This window comes from Plectropomus leopardus, chromosome 8 (genome assembly GCF_026936395.1).
Source record: "Plectropomus leopardus strain MGB_pleo_1.0 chromosome 8, ASM2693639v1, whole genome shotgun sequence".
NCBI classification, from domain to species: Eukaryota; Metazoa; Chordata; class Actinopteri; order Perciformes; family Serranidae; genus Plectropomus; species Plectropomus leopardus.
Window position 1 is genome coordinate 27,348,041 of NC_142183.1, and position 13,127 is coordinate 27,361,167.

At 40.2% G+C, this 13,127-nt stretch overlaps 1 protein-coding gene across 11 annotated transcripts in view; it reads left to right on the plus strand.

Moving 5' to 3' along the window:
* tenm2a (teneurin transmembrane protein 2a) overlaps positions 1–13,127 on the plus strand; it is a 260,523-nt gene that overhangs the window by 824 nt on the left and 246,572 nt on the right. The gene's annotated exons all lie outside the window — the stretch shown is intronic.

The following is a 13,127-nucleotide window of genomic DNA, read 5'->3' on the forward strand; positions in this document are numbered from 1 at the left end:
GGAGGTTTGCACACATCTGCACGGCATGCAAACATCCTTATATCTGTAAAACGCGCACGTGCCCTTGCTATACTTTTTTTTTTCTTAAAAGGGTCAAGGTGGCATGTCAGAGCTGTCGTGATGAGGGGCAGCAGCTCTGCTAACCTTTTAGTTCCTGTCCGACGCGTTTATGGCTACCGCAGCGCGGCATCCTCATCGCTCTGCGTACGTGCGTAATAAAGTGAGTTTGCCCTTCGAGAAAAAAAGGCTGCTTTCTCGTCATCATGACAAAGATGGAGTTACTGGTGGGCTTTAATTGGCTGCTTGACCTGTCATTAAGGCTCTGCTCCCTCTCCTCAGGACGGACACAGCTCTGCGTCGCCGCGGTGCGTCCACGGCTGCTTGCCCGCGCGTTCCTGCTTCCACATCTCATGAGTTAATCTGCTCAAAAGCACCAATTTTTACGCTGCACTTTATATATATTTTTTCACAGTTATAAATATTACACCAACTTTCTCACATGCTGCCATATATTGGATTAGGAATAATGCATGGTATTATGGGTTGTGGAGGGCTAAATCAAAGGTACAGGCAGTGTCGGTGCATGAGTGTTGTGCTGAATTTTAATAATCTTTCCTCTGCTGCCATGCTCTGTGTTTTCTGGTGACAGAGAGAGGCTGAAAGCCACAGTCCAGCTGGCTCCCCTGGAGCTGCAACAAGGACCATAACACTGCAGGAAGTCGTTCACTTAGGAACAAAATATTCATCGGGTATGATTCTTAGTTAAGGATTTTACGCCATATGCTTGCAGCAAGTTTAAGGTTGCCTTAGATAAAAAAAAAACTTTTTGGAGTCAGTTGTGCATCAAGTAAGGCGTCAAGGCCCACACACCAGCTGTAGATCCCGGAGCCTGGCAGTCATCAGCACCTTATGACATGAAAACACACAGATGCCATGCAGATCTCAATGATGAGACGCCCTGCTGAGATTCACACTTCAATCTAACTGGTACAGTTTCTCTCTGTGGCCCTTCTATCTCCTCCTCCACCTTTAGCTCTCTTCAAGCCTCCCTGCGTCTATGTGATCTCTCACGCTCTTTGATCTCTCTCCCACTTTCCATCCCTCAGTCTTGAGCTTTTGACAGGGGCATGTACATCAAAAAAAGAAAGCAAAGCCCTCGGTTTGGCGTGCAATCATTACACATTTAAATACATGCATATGGAAGCAAGTGAACATTGCAGCCATGACTGTTTTACTCACACGGAGTAACAGCCTTTAACCTGCCAAGCATAATTATGACCACCAGTGTGTTTGTGTGTGTGCATATGTGTAGCGAGCCACAGTCTTAAGTGCTAATAGGAGCTCACAGTGGATGGCAGCAGGCCGTGTCAACCGCAATCTCCAGACAAGCCCTCAGGGTGTCCCATTTGGCATGGCTACACACACACACACACACACAAACAGGCCTGAGAGGTTTAAACTTGACTCAAGGGTCTGAGCACTCCGGATTCTCTGAGTCCATGTCCTTGTCGGACCTTCACAACTATTCAACGAGATTAACTCTGTGCTGTTACCATGGAAATGTTGTGTAGATTGACTTCTAGACACTTTGATGTGCACTCAAAAATCTGACAAGTTGATCTGAAATAACCAATTGCCTTGAAAAAGGAAAGTAAATATAACTATAAATCTTAATTTAGTGTTAATTTCACTTTAAATTAAGATGAAGTTACTCAATTTTGTAAAATTGTTGCAACTCAAAAATGACAAATGAAATTACCCTGTTATTACCAAGTGCAGCTTCAGTAAACCGAGTCAGTCATGAAGTTAGATCTGCAAACTCTGTTTTGTTAACATGTTTTAGAAAATACAAATATGATTGACTAGCTTACAACCAACAGAATGCAGTTAATTTGGTTTGCTGAGGTTTCTAAAACTTATAAATATTAATTTAAATAAACTTGTAATTTTTAAGTTGCAGCAACTTCATAACATTAAGTGCATATAACTCAATGTTAAGTTAATTGAACAATTCAAGTAAAAATAAATAAGGTATAATAGTTATATTTGCTCACATTTTTCAAGGCAATTGGTTTCCTAGATTTTTTTTTAAAGTAAAACCAACTTGTCCGATTTTACGGTGTGCATTATAGCTATTTCGTTAATTCACACGTGAATATGACGAGAGAGTGAACCTCTGCGTTAATCCATCTCCTTCCCCTCTCTCTCTGGCTCTATTTGGGTTATACATACATTTTACCGCAACACCTGTGAGGCCTGGAAAGAGCAGCATCAATCTTCATTAGACTGAAATGAGGCTGGCCCTGTTTAATAAATGACCATCATTGAGTGTGTGTGTGTTTGTTTGTGTGCATGCGTGTGCTAGTGCTGAACCCTGTAGCCCGCACTGACCCAGCTGACAGATGACTGCAGTGATTTCCAGGGTTCAGCAGATTAGGGGATTAAAGACTGAAGGCTTCACACAATAACCCTAATGCATACGCACACGCATACAGACACACACGCGCATCAAACAAACACGCCGTCAGGGGCTACAGGGCTGCGGGGCTGTTCAGAGGTCAGTGGTGTCCAGTGTTGTCCTGCATTGTGCAGATAGTCCACATTCAGACATGCAAACAGATGGAAAACAGCATTAGAAAGCCTCAAGGGTCCAATTTTACTAATGCCATTTTCACACTACAGGCGTGACCCATATTGGTACTGAGCGCCCAGTTAATACATTTTGTCCTTCCCAACCAATTCAGAACCCACTCAGTGTTAGATAATGAACCAGCATAGTGGGCTGAATGTTTGTGACTAGGCCACTGCAATTTTGCCGCCGATTCAGAGCCAAAAGTCCCTTTCAACCCACAAAATGGGCACCATTGTGTTCATTGTTTCAAATTCAGTCAATGATAACTACATTGCAGCATGTTATCTGATGTCATAACAAAAAGCTGCTTATATGTCTCTCAGGTATAATTACCTGAGAGGCTGTAAAGTGGCCGTTGTTTTTGTAGGCTTTGTGTGATTTCATGTGTTGACTGGTTTTGGAAACAACTATTTGCTGAACGGTGTTAACATTATTTCTTTTACCTGAGCAATTTAACAAGGTGTGAAATGCGGAGCAGTGTTGCCACTGACAGTGCAACCATAGCAACATTAGCCAGTTTTAAAATACCTCAAATCCATCAAATTTAGTCTTGGGGGCTAAGTTTAGATGCCAGTGACGATAAAGTGTGCAATTATCCTTAGCAGATCTAAACACCTGCAGCTTTTTTTTTTTAGCCATTTTTGCAAGCAGGTTTTAAATGTTGCAGTGGTAAACAGAGTTAGGGACATGATTTTTATTTTATCAAGCAAAATCATTCGTGAAATATAGTAAAAGACTGCTGTTGTAGGGTACATTAATATCTTATCATTTGAGACAAAACAGGATAGGTGGTAATGGAAGCAGAAACAACCTCTTGTCACTACTGATTAACTAAGAACACTGACCTTTAGAGAGAGGAGAGGTGGGTGAAAATGATGGTCTTTGTGACCGAATACCGAGAGGAGATGCAATTGTTTATACTGTTGCTGTAATTGTCAGTGCGTGCTGGTAAATAGAAAATAGTAGCTTAGCTCTATTATAGGCTGCTATGTCCATCCCACCACCCCTCACAGCCATTTCACAAGCTCATGGCTTTTTTGAGCCAGAAATACAATCAACACAGTGTCATAAATCCAGCTCCAGAAAAGAAAACTGCTGCAGGAATGGTTTCATTCCTATTATGCTGCCCTGGTTTGGCCTCCTGCAGAGCCGCTTTTGGGTGGCATGACATACAGCAGTGTCACAAAGGTTTTGATGAGAGAGGACCATCTCAGCTTCCCCCTCCTTCACTTCTGCTGTGTCAAACCAGTTGTGCACTTCATCCTATCCCCCTCCACTTGTCTGTGCTCTGGCTGTCTAGTCCTCAATTTGATCCATCGTGCTCCATTGTCCTCTCTGTTTCAACATTTCAACTTTTAACATTAATTGTGCTCCTCAAGGGAGCTTGCCTAGACATATGGAATAGCATGCTGTGGACTTGCTGACTTGCTGATGAAGGAGCAAATTGCAATAATTGCAGTAATTGATTAATTGGTGGGTAGAGGGTAAGAAACCACAGAGTGTTTAAAAAAAAAAAAAAAAGGTGGATGACTTTTCCCATAGTCCCATAGTCTTTCAACACATTGTGGCTTGGGTTTTGATAAAAGTGGATTCACTAAGTTTTTGTTTTAATATGACGTATCACTTCTCTGTTTTCGTAATTGTAAATTGATTATTGATTAAATTGCTTCATCAAATGTGACCACAACAATTCATAATGCTGCATCACAAAAGGATGTCAACGGTTAACTGTTAATCACTTATCAGCCAAGATTATGTTCGACCAATTACATGTTTGGTTTACAGGTTAATGTTACTACCATTCCATGACTGCACTGCGCAACACCTGGGTCTGGTGGGAGCTAGCTAGTGAATCTGCTCATTTGGCCATGACTGTTAGTATTCCAATTCCAAACCAACAGCATTGCTGTGGAAACATTTCACAGTGCCCCCCTCACTAATTCAATGGAGCGCTAGACTTAAAGGAAAGGCCTCTTGTATTTCATACCACTTTGCATTTTTTTTAACAGGTTAGTTACTGGGGTCAGCAAACTCCCCTTCTCTTTTTTTTGATATAATTTTGTGTGCATGTGTACCCTTTTAAATCTTTTGTGCCCCGTACCTGAATTCTGACATTTTTGGGGGTTCGTGAGCTCAGCACAGGCGAAACTCTTCACAAGTTATTTCTATCCCTAAGCAGCACGTTGAGTGGAGGTCTGAATAATCGATCAGTTGATCCTGTTAGAGCTGATCAGATCAGATTGATGGACAAAAGGAGAAGGTGGCTTCAGAGTGAGTGAAAGTAAACTTGAACACTGAAGTTTCACTTTAACTGCGCCTGCTGTTCTGTTGCTCCATCTGTGCCAACAGTAAGCTCAGTGCTCCGAGAGTGTGGCGCAATCAATAACCGAATGGTATATTCCAATAGCTCTCCTACTGAATGGTCCGATTCCAAATACAGGAAATCTTTTTGTGGCGGCAGATATTTTGATCATGGTAGGCCGCCACAAATAAAGGAACGTATGGGGAAACCCTGCCTAGTATCATATTCTATGACAATTATAACATATTGAGATATTAAACATTTATTTATTTTATTTTTTTCCGCAACAGTCTAGAAATATGGCTGTCTCCCTGAAATTTGTGTTGTTAATGAAAATGGAAAGAGTGTAGAGGAGTTGATGTGGTTACTTTGTGGCAGCCTGTTGGTTGCACATGATTTAATCAAGGTAAACACAGTGGATCATAGCGTGTAATGCACTGCCGCTAAAATAGAGCCCTGGATATCTCTTTATTGAAACAACGATTCGCAAAATTGCCGCCAAGACACACATTAGACGTAGAATTAGCCAGTGAGACTCTAACTTAATGTGAAAACAATTTTGAATACATAATAGTCTGGCATTTCCTTCAAGCCAGCATTTAGCAGACATTACGGGTGTCTTTATGCATTCCTACATTGGCTCCAGCTTTTTAGATCCATTACATTTAGTAATGGTAACTGCAATTTTTCTAAGGCTACCATAGAATCTGAATCTCATTCCTTTCATATGTCCCTTACACACTCTTTGCAACCTTAATGGCCCATAGTTCTCTTTCAAAGGGCTGCAGCTCAGACCACAGTGCTCAGTCTAGTGCAATGTGTGTATGCATGTGTGTGGTGTGTGACACCCAGCATTCGCTGTGCTTTAGAGAAAGTGACGCTTGTAGAGAGCAGCCTTCATCTTGGATTACCATGCTCATGGATCCTGTGGGTTTTTGTGTTGGAAGAGATGGCAGAGTGGGATGATATTTACTACATCTGTCTGACAGCTGACCGACTGGTTTTAACTCATCCTCGTCCCATGCTCATGGCGCGTTGTTGTGAGCTTCCTGGTTACATTTAAGTTGAGCAAAAATAAAGTCTCAAACTGCCTACTTGCACATTGCATTATGGCTAATAGTAAGTCTGTTAGCACAGGCCACACTGTGTAAAGCCATCAGTGGCCAATTTCAGTGGTTGCTTTGAGTGAAATCATTTACCAGAGACCAAGACTAATGACAGCTAGAGCTTAAAAAGGCCAGCTGACTGATCGAAAATTAATCTGCAAGCATTTTGATAACTGTTTTAGTCATTATTCAAGCTACTCTGTCAAAAATTGCTCCTTTTAGCCTCTCAAATGGACAGGTTTTATGCTTTTCTTAATCATATATCATACTAGGGATGGTAATCACCTCTATATTATTTTATTATTCTAGTAGGCTATCAAAAGTTTAATGTGTATTTGCAATATTGATCATTTATATCATGAGAAAACTGATACTTGGCATCCATGTATTGATGCAGTATTGCCATACAAAATATTGCAGTACTATGCCGTATCATTTTTTTTCCCACACCCCTAACACATGCACATACATATATGATAATAAAGTCACTATTTAATGGTATTGGACTGATGCTTGGTTAAAACAAGCAATCGCAACACAATATATTGGACTCATTGTTGTATAATAGCCAATTTTCACAGTTTTCTGACCATTTCTAGCTTAAGTCATTAATTTACGTAATAATCAATAATGAAAAATTGTGGTTGCAACACTAATAAACTAATGGGTGATGTATAGGGTGCTCATCATCTGTCAGTTAAAATGACACCTGCTGGAGGGCTAACTGGGTAAAGGCTGATCCCATTGTAAAGTAATTTTTTGCTCCCATTAAAGATGCAAAAGGAAGCACAATGCCTGTTGAGCCTTTCCAGGCTACAGTGAATCAAACTGAATATCTGGGCTGACATTGCAGAGCTATCTTGTATTAAAACTTGCCATGAAGAGCCTTCATCTTTTGGCCCTGTGGTGCAGGGTTTTCTCTCTAAACTATTTTCCATCAGTGTGAAGAGGCAAGTCTCACGTACAAATTACAAATTCTCCTGCCTCATCTTTCTGTCTCTGTTTTTGACAAATGCATTGAGAAGTGGACTTGTCCTCTGCTGCCCTTAAAAGGAAGGTGTGGCCGGGTTGAGTCATGCTCAAAAAAACTGCCTAGTCATTGCTTCAGCCTACACGCCCAGTCAAGCTATGACCCCTTCAGACAGGATGTGTAGTTTAGGGAATCGTTGATGATGCTTGAGGCTACTTTGTGCCAGTAAACTTGCTTAATATCCTCTGCCCTATGCATTTTGAAGTACACTTCACCTGAGGTTGCATGAGGGTTTGCTATAACCCTGAGTCGAGAACATAAGCTGAGGGGGGGTATGTGCATGCAAGCATACACACTAACAATTCCAGTCAGAAATTACTGTGGTCTCCCCATTTACTGTACTCTAACACCCCCTTGATTTGTGGGATCATTCAAGTCTATGCCTTTCACAGCCAATGGAATAACCACAAACTCTGTGCGGCAACCAATGAATTCAGTAAATTCAGTGTACCTTCCACCCCTCTATTACTTTATCCCCCTCTCTTTCTCTCTGTCTCCCTTTCTAAGCAGACATGCCTAGTTACAGTCTAAAATGGCCTTGTGAAGGAGGACGGGAGTTAAGATGGCATCCCTAGAGACTTTTCAGAGAAGTAATTTAATAAACTGTGATATTTTCCCACTCCACAAGGGAAAGGGAATAGGCTCAGAAAAGTAATGAAACTCAGCTGTTGAATTTTTAATATTACAAAATCAATTTTGTGTACTTGAACATAACCAAGGAAGGCTCTTTTCTTCTACCTGAGTTGCAAAATGCACAGTGCAGAGTTGACTTCCGGCTTCCTGCTTCTACTGAAATCAGAGTGCGGAGGTCTGAAGGGTTGAGGGAAAAAAAATGTTGGATAGTTTCTCTTGGCTCCCACCTGCCCTTGAACCTTTGACTAGCAGCTGGAAATATAGGTTGTCCTAGATGCATGCATTTATTCATAAATAATTTAACCATTAGGACAAAAAGTCACAATGTTAAATTTAGTTTCAATGCACACTACAAAATCTACTCTCATGGCTTTCTCTAGCTGTTTTAGCTTATTCAGATACAACATAATTCAGCTCAAACTCAATAAATAATCATATTGAATTGTTGCCTTCCACAATTTTTAAGCCAGATCTAATGGATTTATAGTGTCCTAGGAATTAGGTTAATATTGGATGATTTTGAAACATGTGAATTATGTTCAGTGCCAACATTCAGTGCTGATAAGCCTTAACATTAATGTAGCAGGATAGAATTAAAGGTTGTGATGATACAGGTGATAGATGGCCTTATAGCTCATCCACCTTTATACAACACACCAGAGTTTGTGTCCTGCAACAGAGAGAGCTGCATCAGTTATACGATCAGTTGTCAACTATTAAATCAATTGCCAACTTATTTCATAGTTGATTAATCAATATAAATACGTTTTCAAGAAAAAAAATCAAGACTACTTAAAAGTTACTGAAAAGTGAATAACTTGTCTTTCTTTACTCCGCTGTGACAATAAACTAAATATCTTTGGGTTGTGGACAAAACAAGACGTTTGAGAATGTCATCTTTGGCATTGGAGAACACTTATTGCCATTTTTTAAATCATTTTTAGACATTTTATAGACCAAACAACTAATCAATCAGTCAATAAAGAAAATTATTTACTGATTAATTGAAAGTGAAAATAATCAATAGTTGCAGCCCTAGTGACAGACTAGTAATTAATTAGTTATCTAACTTTAACTGTGATAATTCATTTGCCCTTGCCACAATTGTTCTGATCTTGGCATCCCATAAATTGTACAAAAGTACATAAATTGTAGACATAAATAATTTCAAAATGTTTGAAGTGAAGGTTTTAAAAAATGTTATGATTTAATGTTAACAGGTCTTTTTAAAATCATCAAATATTAATCTTCTGTCTGGGAATCTTAAATTCTCTCTCTTAAATTGAATTTTAAATATTCTCAAATTCAGTTCACATGGACAAACTTTTAGAAGTGAGAGCTACCATATGTTAGATATATGCTCAAATCTTGTGACAGAATTGTTCTTAGGGGCTTGAAACATCCATTGCACCTTCAGTTTTGGTTTTCTCTCAAATATTGATTTATGGTATTTTTTTGTTTTGAAAATTTAATTTATTCTGTCATTTTTTTGTGCTTAACAGGCTTCTGGACATTTCACTGATCTTTCAATTGGACCCTCATATTTGATAATTAGCTCTGTTTCCTACCTTTCCCGCTTCTGTCAAGGCTGTTGGCTGTTTGTTTACTGCGGATATGCAATGACACTCCTTTTACCCTGACTCCAACGCTACGTGTGGCAGTGAGAGCGAGAGAGGGAGAGGGGTCAGGTGATGATTTATGACCGCGATGCTGCATTCCAGCACAGGATGATTAATCTCTTCTGGGAACACTTCACGAGTACAAGTTTAACCTACCTCGGCCTTGCACACGCATGCACGCACACATGCCAGTGCGCACGCTGAAACACAAACACGTGCGCGTAAGCATTCGCACGCTCTGCATGCCTGACAAGCAGGACATAAATGCAGGGGCAGAGTGCATGTAGTGCTTTTGTATGCAACTCATGTGCAGCAACCCCCCCTAACACACATACTCACACCACCCCCACCTCCACGCACACCCATCCCCTCTTTCGTCTCTGCCTCCCTTGTTCATTCTCTCTTCTTCTCTCTCCTCGCTGACCTCAGTGGTGCAATGTCTCACATTCACCCCTCTCCTCTTTCGCCTCGTCCATTCATCACAAACAGTCACAGATGCTCACACTCACACACAGAGGAAGAGAGGGAGAAAGGGAGGGAGAGGAAGAGTGAGAGAGCCTCTGTATAAGGCCATTTGGCTCCGGTACCAGTGAGCATAAGGCTATAGGATTAGTGCTGCTAGGTGCTAAAAGCTTCAATGTCTTAATAAGCACAGAGAAAGGCAGGGACTGGCCATATCAGTGGGATACAGCTGTGTGTCTCTGTGTGTCCCTGTGTGTGCGCATAAGTGCATATTCAGGTGCTCTGCGCAGGTACAAATACTCTTTGGCAGTCCTGAGCCGGCACATTGAGAGGATAAGTGTAAATACCACAGGCTGCATCTGAAGCTCTATTACTTGAGCACACTTCAACGAATCGTTGCACAGTCATACTCATTGAAACACAGAGGGTGGTTGAACACATCTTTATTGTAATGAAGTCATTTATTGTAATGGAGAGCATTTACAGTCAACTGTAGCTTAGATTCCTACGCTTTTGTCATTACTGCTTCCCTGTGTGTTTTACTGAGCTCGCTCTGCCTCTTTTTCCGTCTCTCTAGTGTCCAGCTTTTAGTCTGTGAACACAGTGACCTTCTCTCTCATGAGAGTGGGTTTTCTTAAGGGAATTTGTAGTGACCATTTTTTTAGAAACATATTGTGGTTGTGCAATTAAAGGTTTTCAGTGAGGCCTCATATCTTCTGGCATATAAAGTATGATTTATCAGTGAGGCATCAACTGTACTGACATTATGAATGATAACATACAATTAAGACCAATTATAATGCATTTAAAACTCATTGAGTAAGTTAAGTTGTGACATATATCCCTAAATCAATCAACCTAATTTGAGAGACATGATTATTATAAACTTTGCTATTCAAAGCATATTATAAACACATTAAAACACCTACACCTCTAGAATGTTTAATGTTTATATGGAGCCATATGTAGGCTGACTCTGCTGTCGTAAAATATCTTGCCCTATAATCCCTTGTATTGTAAACACCCATTAAGACAAACCTGTGTGTAGTTTTATTCTATAAAGTTGGAATGTTTAAGCTTCCGATCCTGGTTAACTTAGCACAGCTGTGCGTAGTGGTAGTAATGAGTGTGGTCTAAAACAATCTTTAAGCCACCATTTTGTCAGTAATACAAAGAGGAACAACTGGTTTGTTTCAAGTGCAGCCAAACAAACTCACATTTTAAAAAAAAAAGTCAGTCAAAAATAATGGCAACTGCAATCTGATTTCCACGCATGACTGTTTTCTACACAACTGCAGGGCACAGTAGAGGACTCATGGACGAGAGGCATGTGACAGCACAAGATGTAAACGTTAACGGTGTCCTCGGCTGAGGTGTAATGTAAGCTAGCGCACTGAGCTAGTTTAGCAAGCAGCAGATACATGCTTTCTTCTGTGTGGTGGTATGGTTGGCAGGTGTAGTTTGATAGAAAGAAAGTTTTTTCCTACATGAAACTACTCTCAACAATGTCTGTGGATTTATTCTCAGTTACTTGGTCATGATTTCTGGAAAGAGACATTGCTGTTGAGTTTCAAAAGTATATCTTTTTTGTCACTTTGAGAACAACAAACCGAGTGTAATCTAGTTATATTACATTTGAGAGAAAGCAGACATCTCCACAACTAATATTTTCAACACTCAACAACTCAAACATAAACATATTAATTGTTAAATAGTGCTACAGGTAAAAGGGAAAATGTTTATTTTGGATTTTGGGGTGAACTGTCCCTTTAACATAGCCCTGGTAAGGCTGTAGGAGATTGAAGAGTAGAAAGATAGGTTGGTATTTTTGAGATAAGTTTAAAAATAGCTGTACCGGACTGTATTCATATATTATTTCCCGTGGATGAAGGCATGTCGGAAATGGCGTACCATGCCATCCACAATGAAAAACTACAGAAGGGTAATTATAGAATATAAATACATTAAATTATTGCTCAAAACATGCCATATATAAATAGTCTCAAAATGGGGAATTGATTTGGTGAAACTCTTAAGGATTATAACTGTCAGTTTTTGTTTTTTATAATTCAGGACCTTGTTCACAATTAATCCCTGACGCTAAATCACATGAATTCATCAATGCACTAAAAGCCACTCACATTTACACTCATATGAAGGGAACTCCCATTTGACACATATATCCTGACTGCTGTTAACTACAATTAAATGGGCAGCAGCTTGGACTAGATTGCAACCTATTTCATCAACTAATGGATATACATTATACATTATAATATGTATATATATATGTATATACATTTAATCCTCTCTTCTATAATAGTACTGAACACGATATTACTTTATGACACACAGCCGCACACTCATCCTACTGGGGGACTTTTGCATTTGCCCTGCCCTATGCATGTATGAGATGACTCTGATTAGATAGCTCAAAATGCATAATTAGCCTGTAATACTTCTTCTCTCAGATAGCCCATGGCACAGTGAAAGCAGTGGAGGATGAATACCAGTTGGCAAAAGAAAGTTCAGTAAATCATATCCAACTTAAACATTCACCCACCAATGCTTGCGCGCATGTAGCTCCATTTCTTTGGGTCTTAATCCTTTATCTCGCACCAGCTCAATTCATAACATAGGCAGTGTCCATTATCAAATGCGAGGATTGGGGGAGAGCAAAAGAGTACTGTATGACGAAGAGAGAATGGGAGAGAGAGTAATGTAATCCTTTGTGAAAGTGCTATCATATCACCCAACCCCACTCAATCTCCTCAGCAGCTACAGAATAGATGAATGTCCTGGATGATTCTAATCTCATCACACACATTATACACACATGTAGACACTCTCGCACAAGCACACACAGAGAATGACTTGTCTGCGCCATTTATATTTGATGTTTACAAAGAGATGGTGAATAGTAATAATGTGAGTGGATGTTGTGATTGCGCTTGAACATGCCCTCCGAGGCATTTGTGTGTGTGTGTGTGTGTCTTTTTACGTGTATGCCACGCGTGTGTGTGAATGTGTAGGAGTTATATTTGTAACGTCTGGTCAGGAGGACATCAGTACTTAAAGTTAATTCCTCAGCTTTTAATTGCAACCGGGTGTCGTCTCGCCTTAAGATTTCCTTTTTGTTTGTGCAAGTGTCGAGTCCTGATGGGCACCCAGTGTGATGTGACGTCGAAGATAATAAGGCCATGTCACATCACTGTGTGTGTGTGTGTGTGTGTGTGTGTGTGTTTGTGTGTGTGTGTGTGTGTGTGTGTGTGTGTGTGTTTCTAGCTAGAATGGTCTAGACACCAGACGTCTTCGAGTCCACTCCACTGTCTTCTTCTTTTCA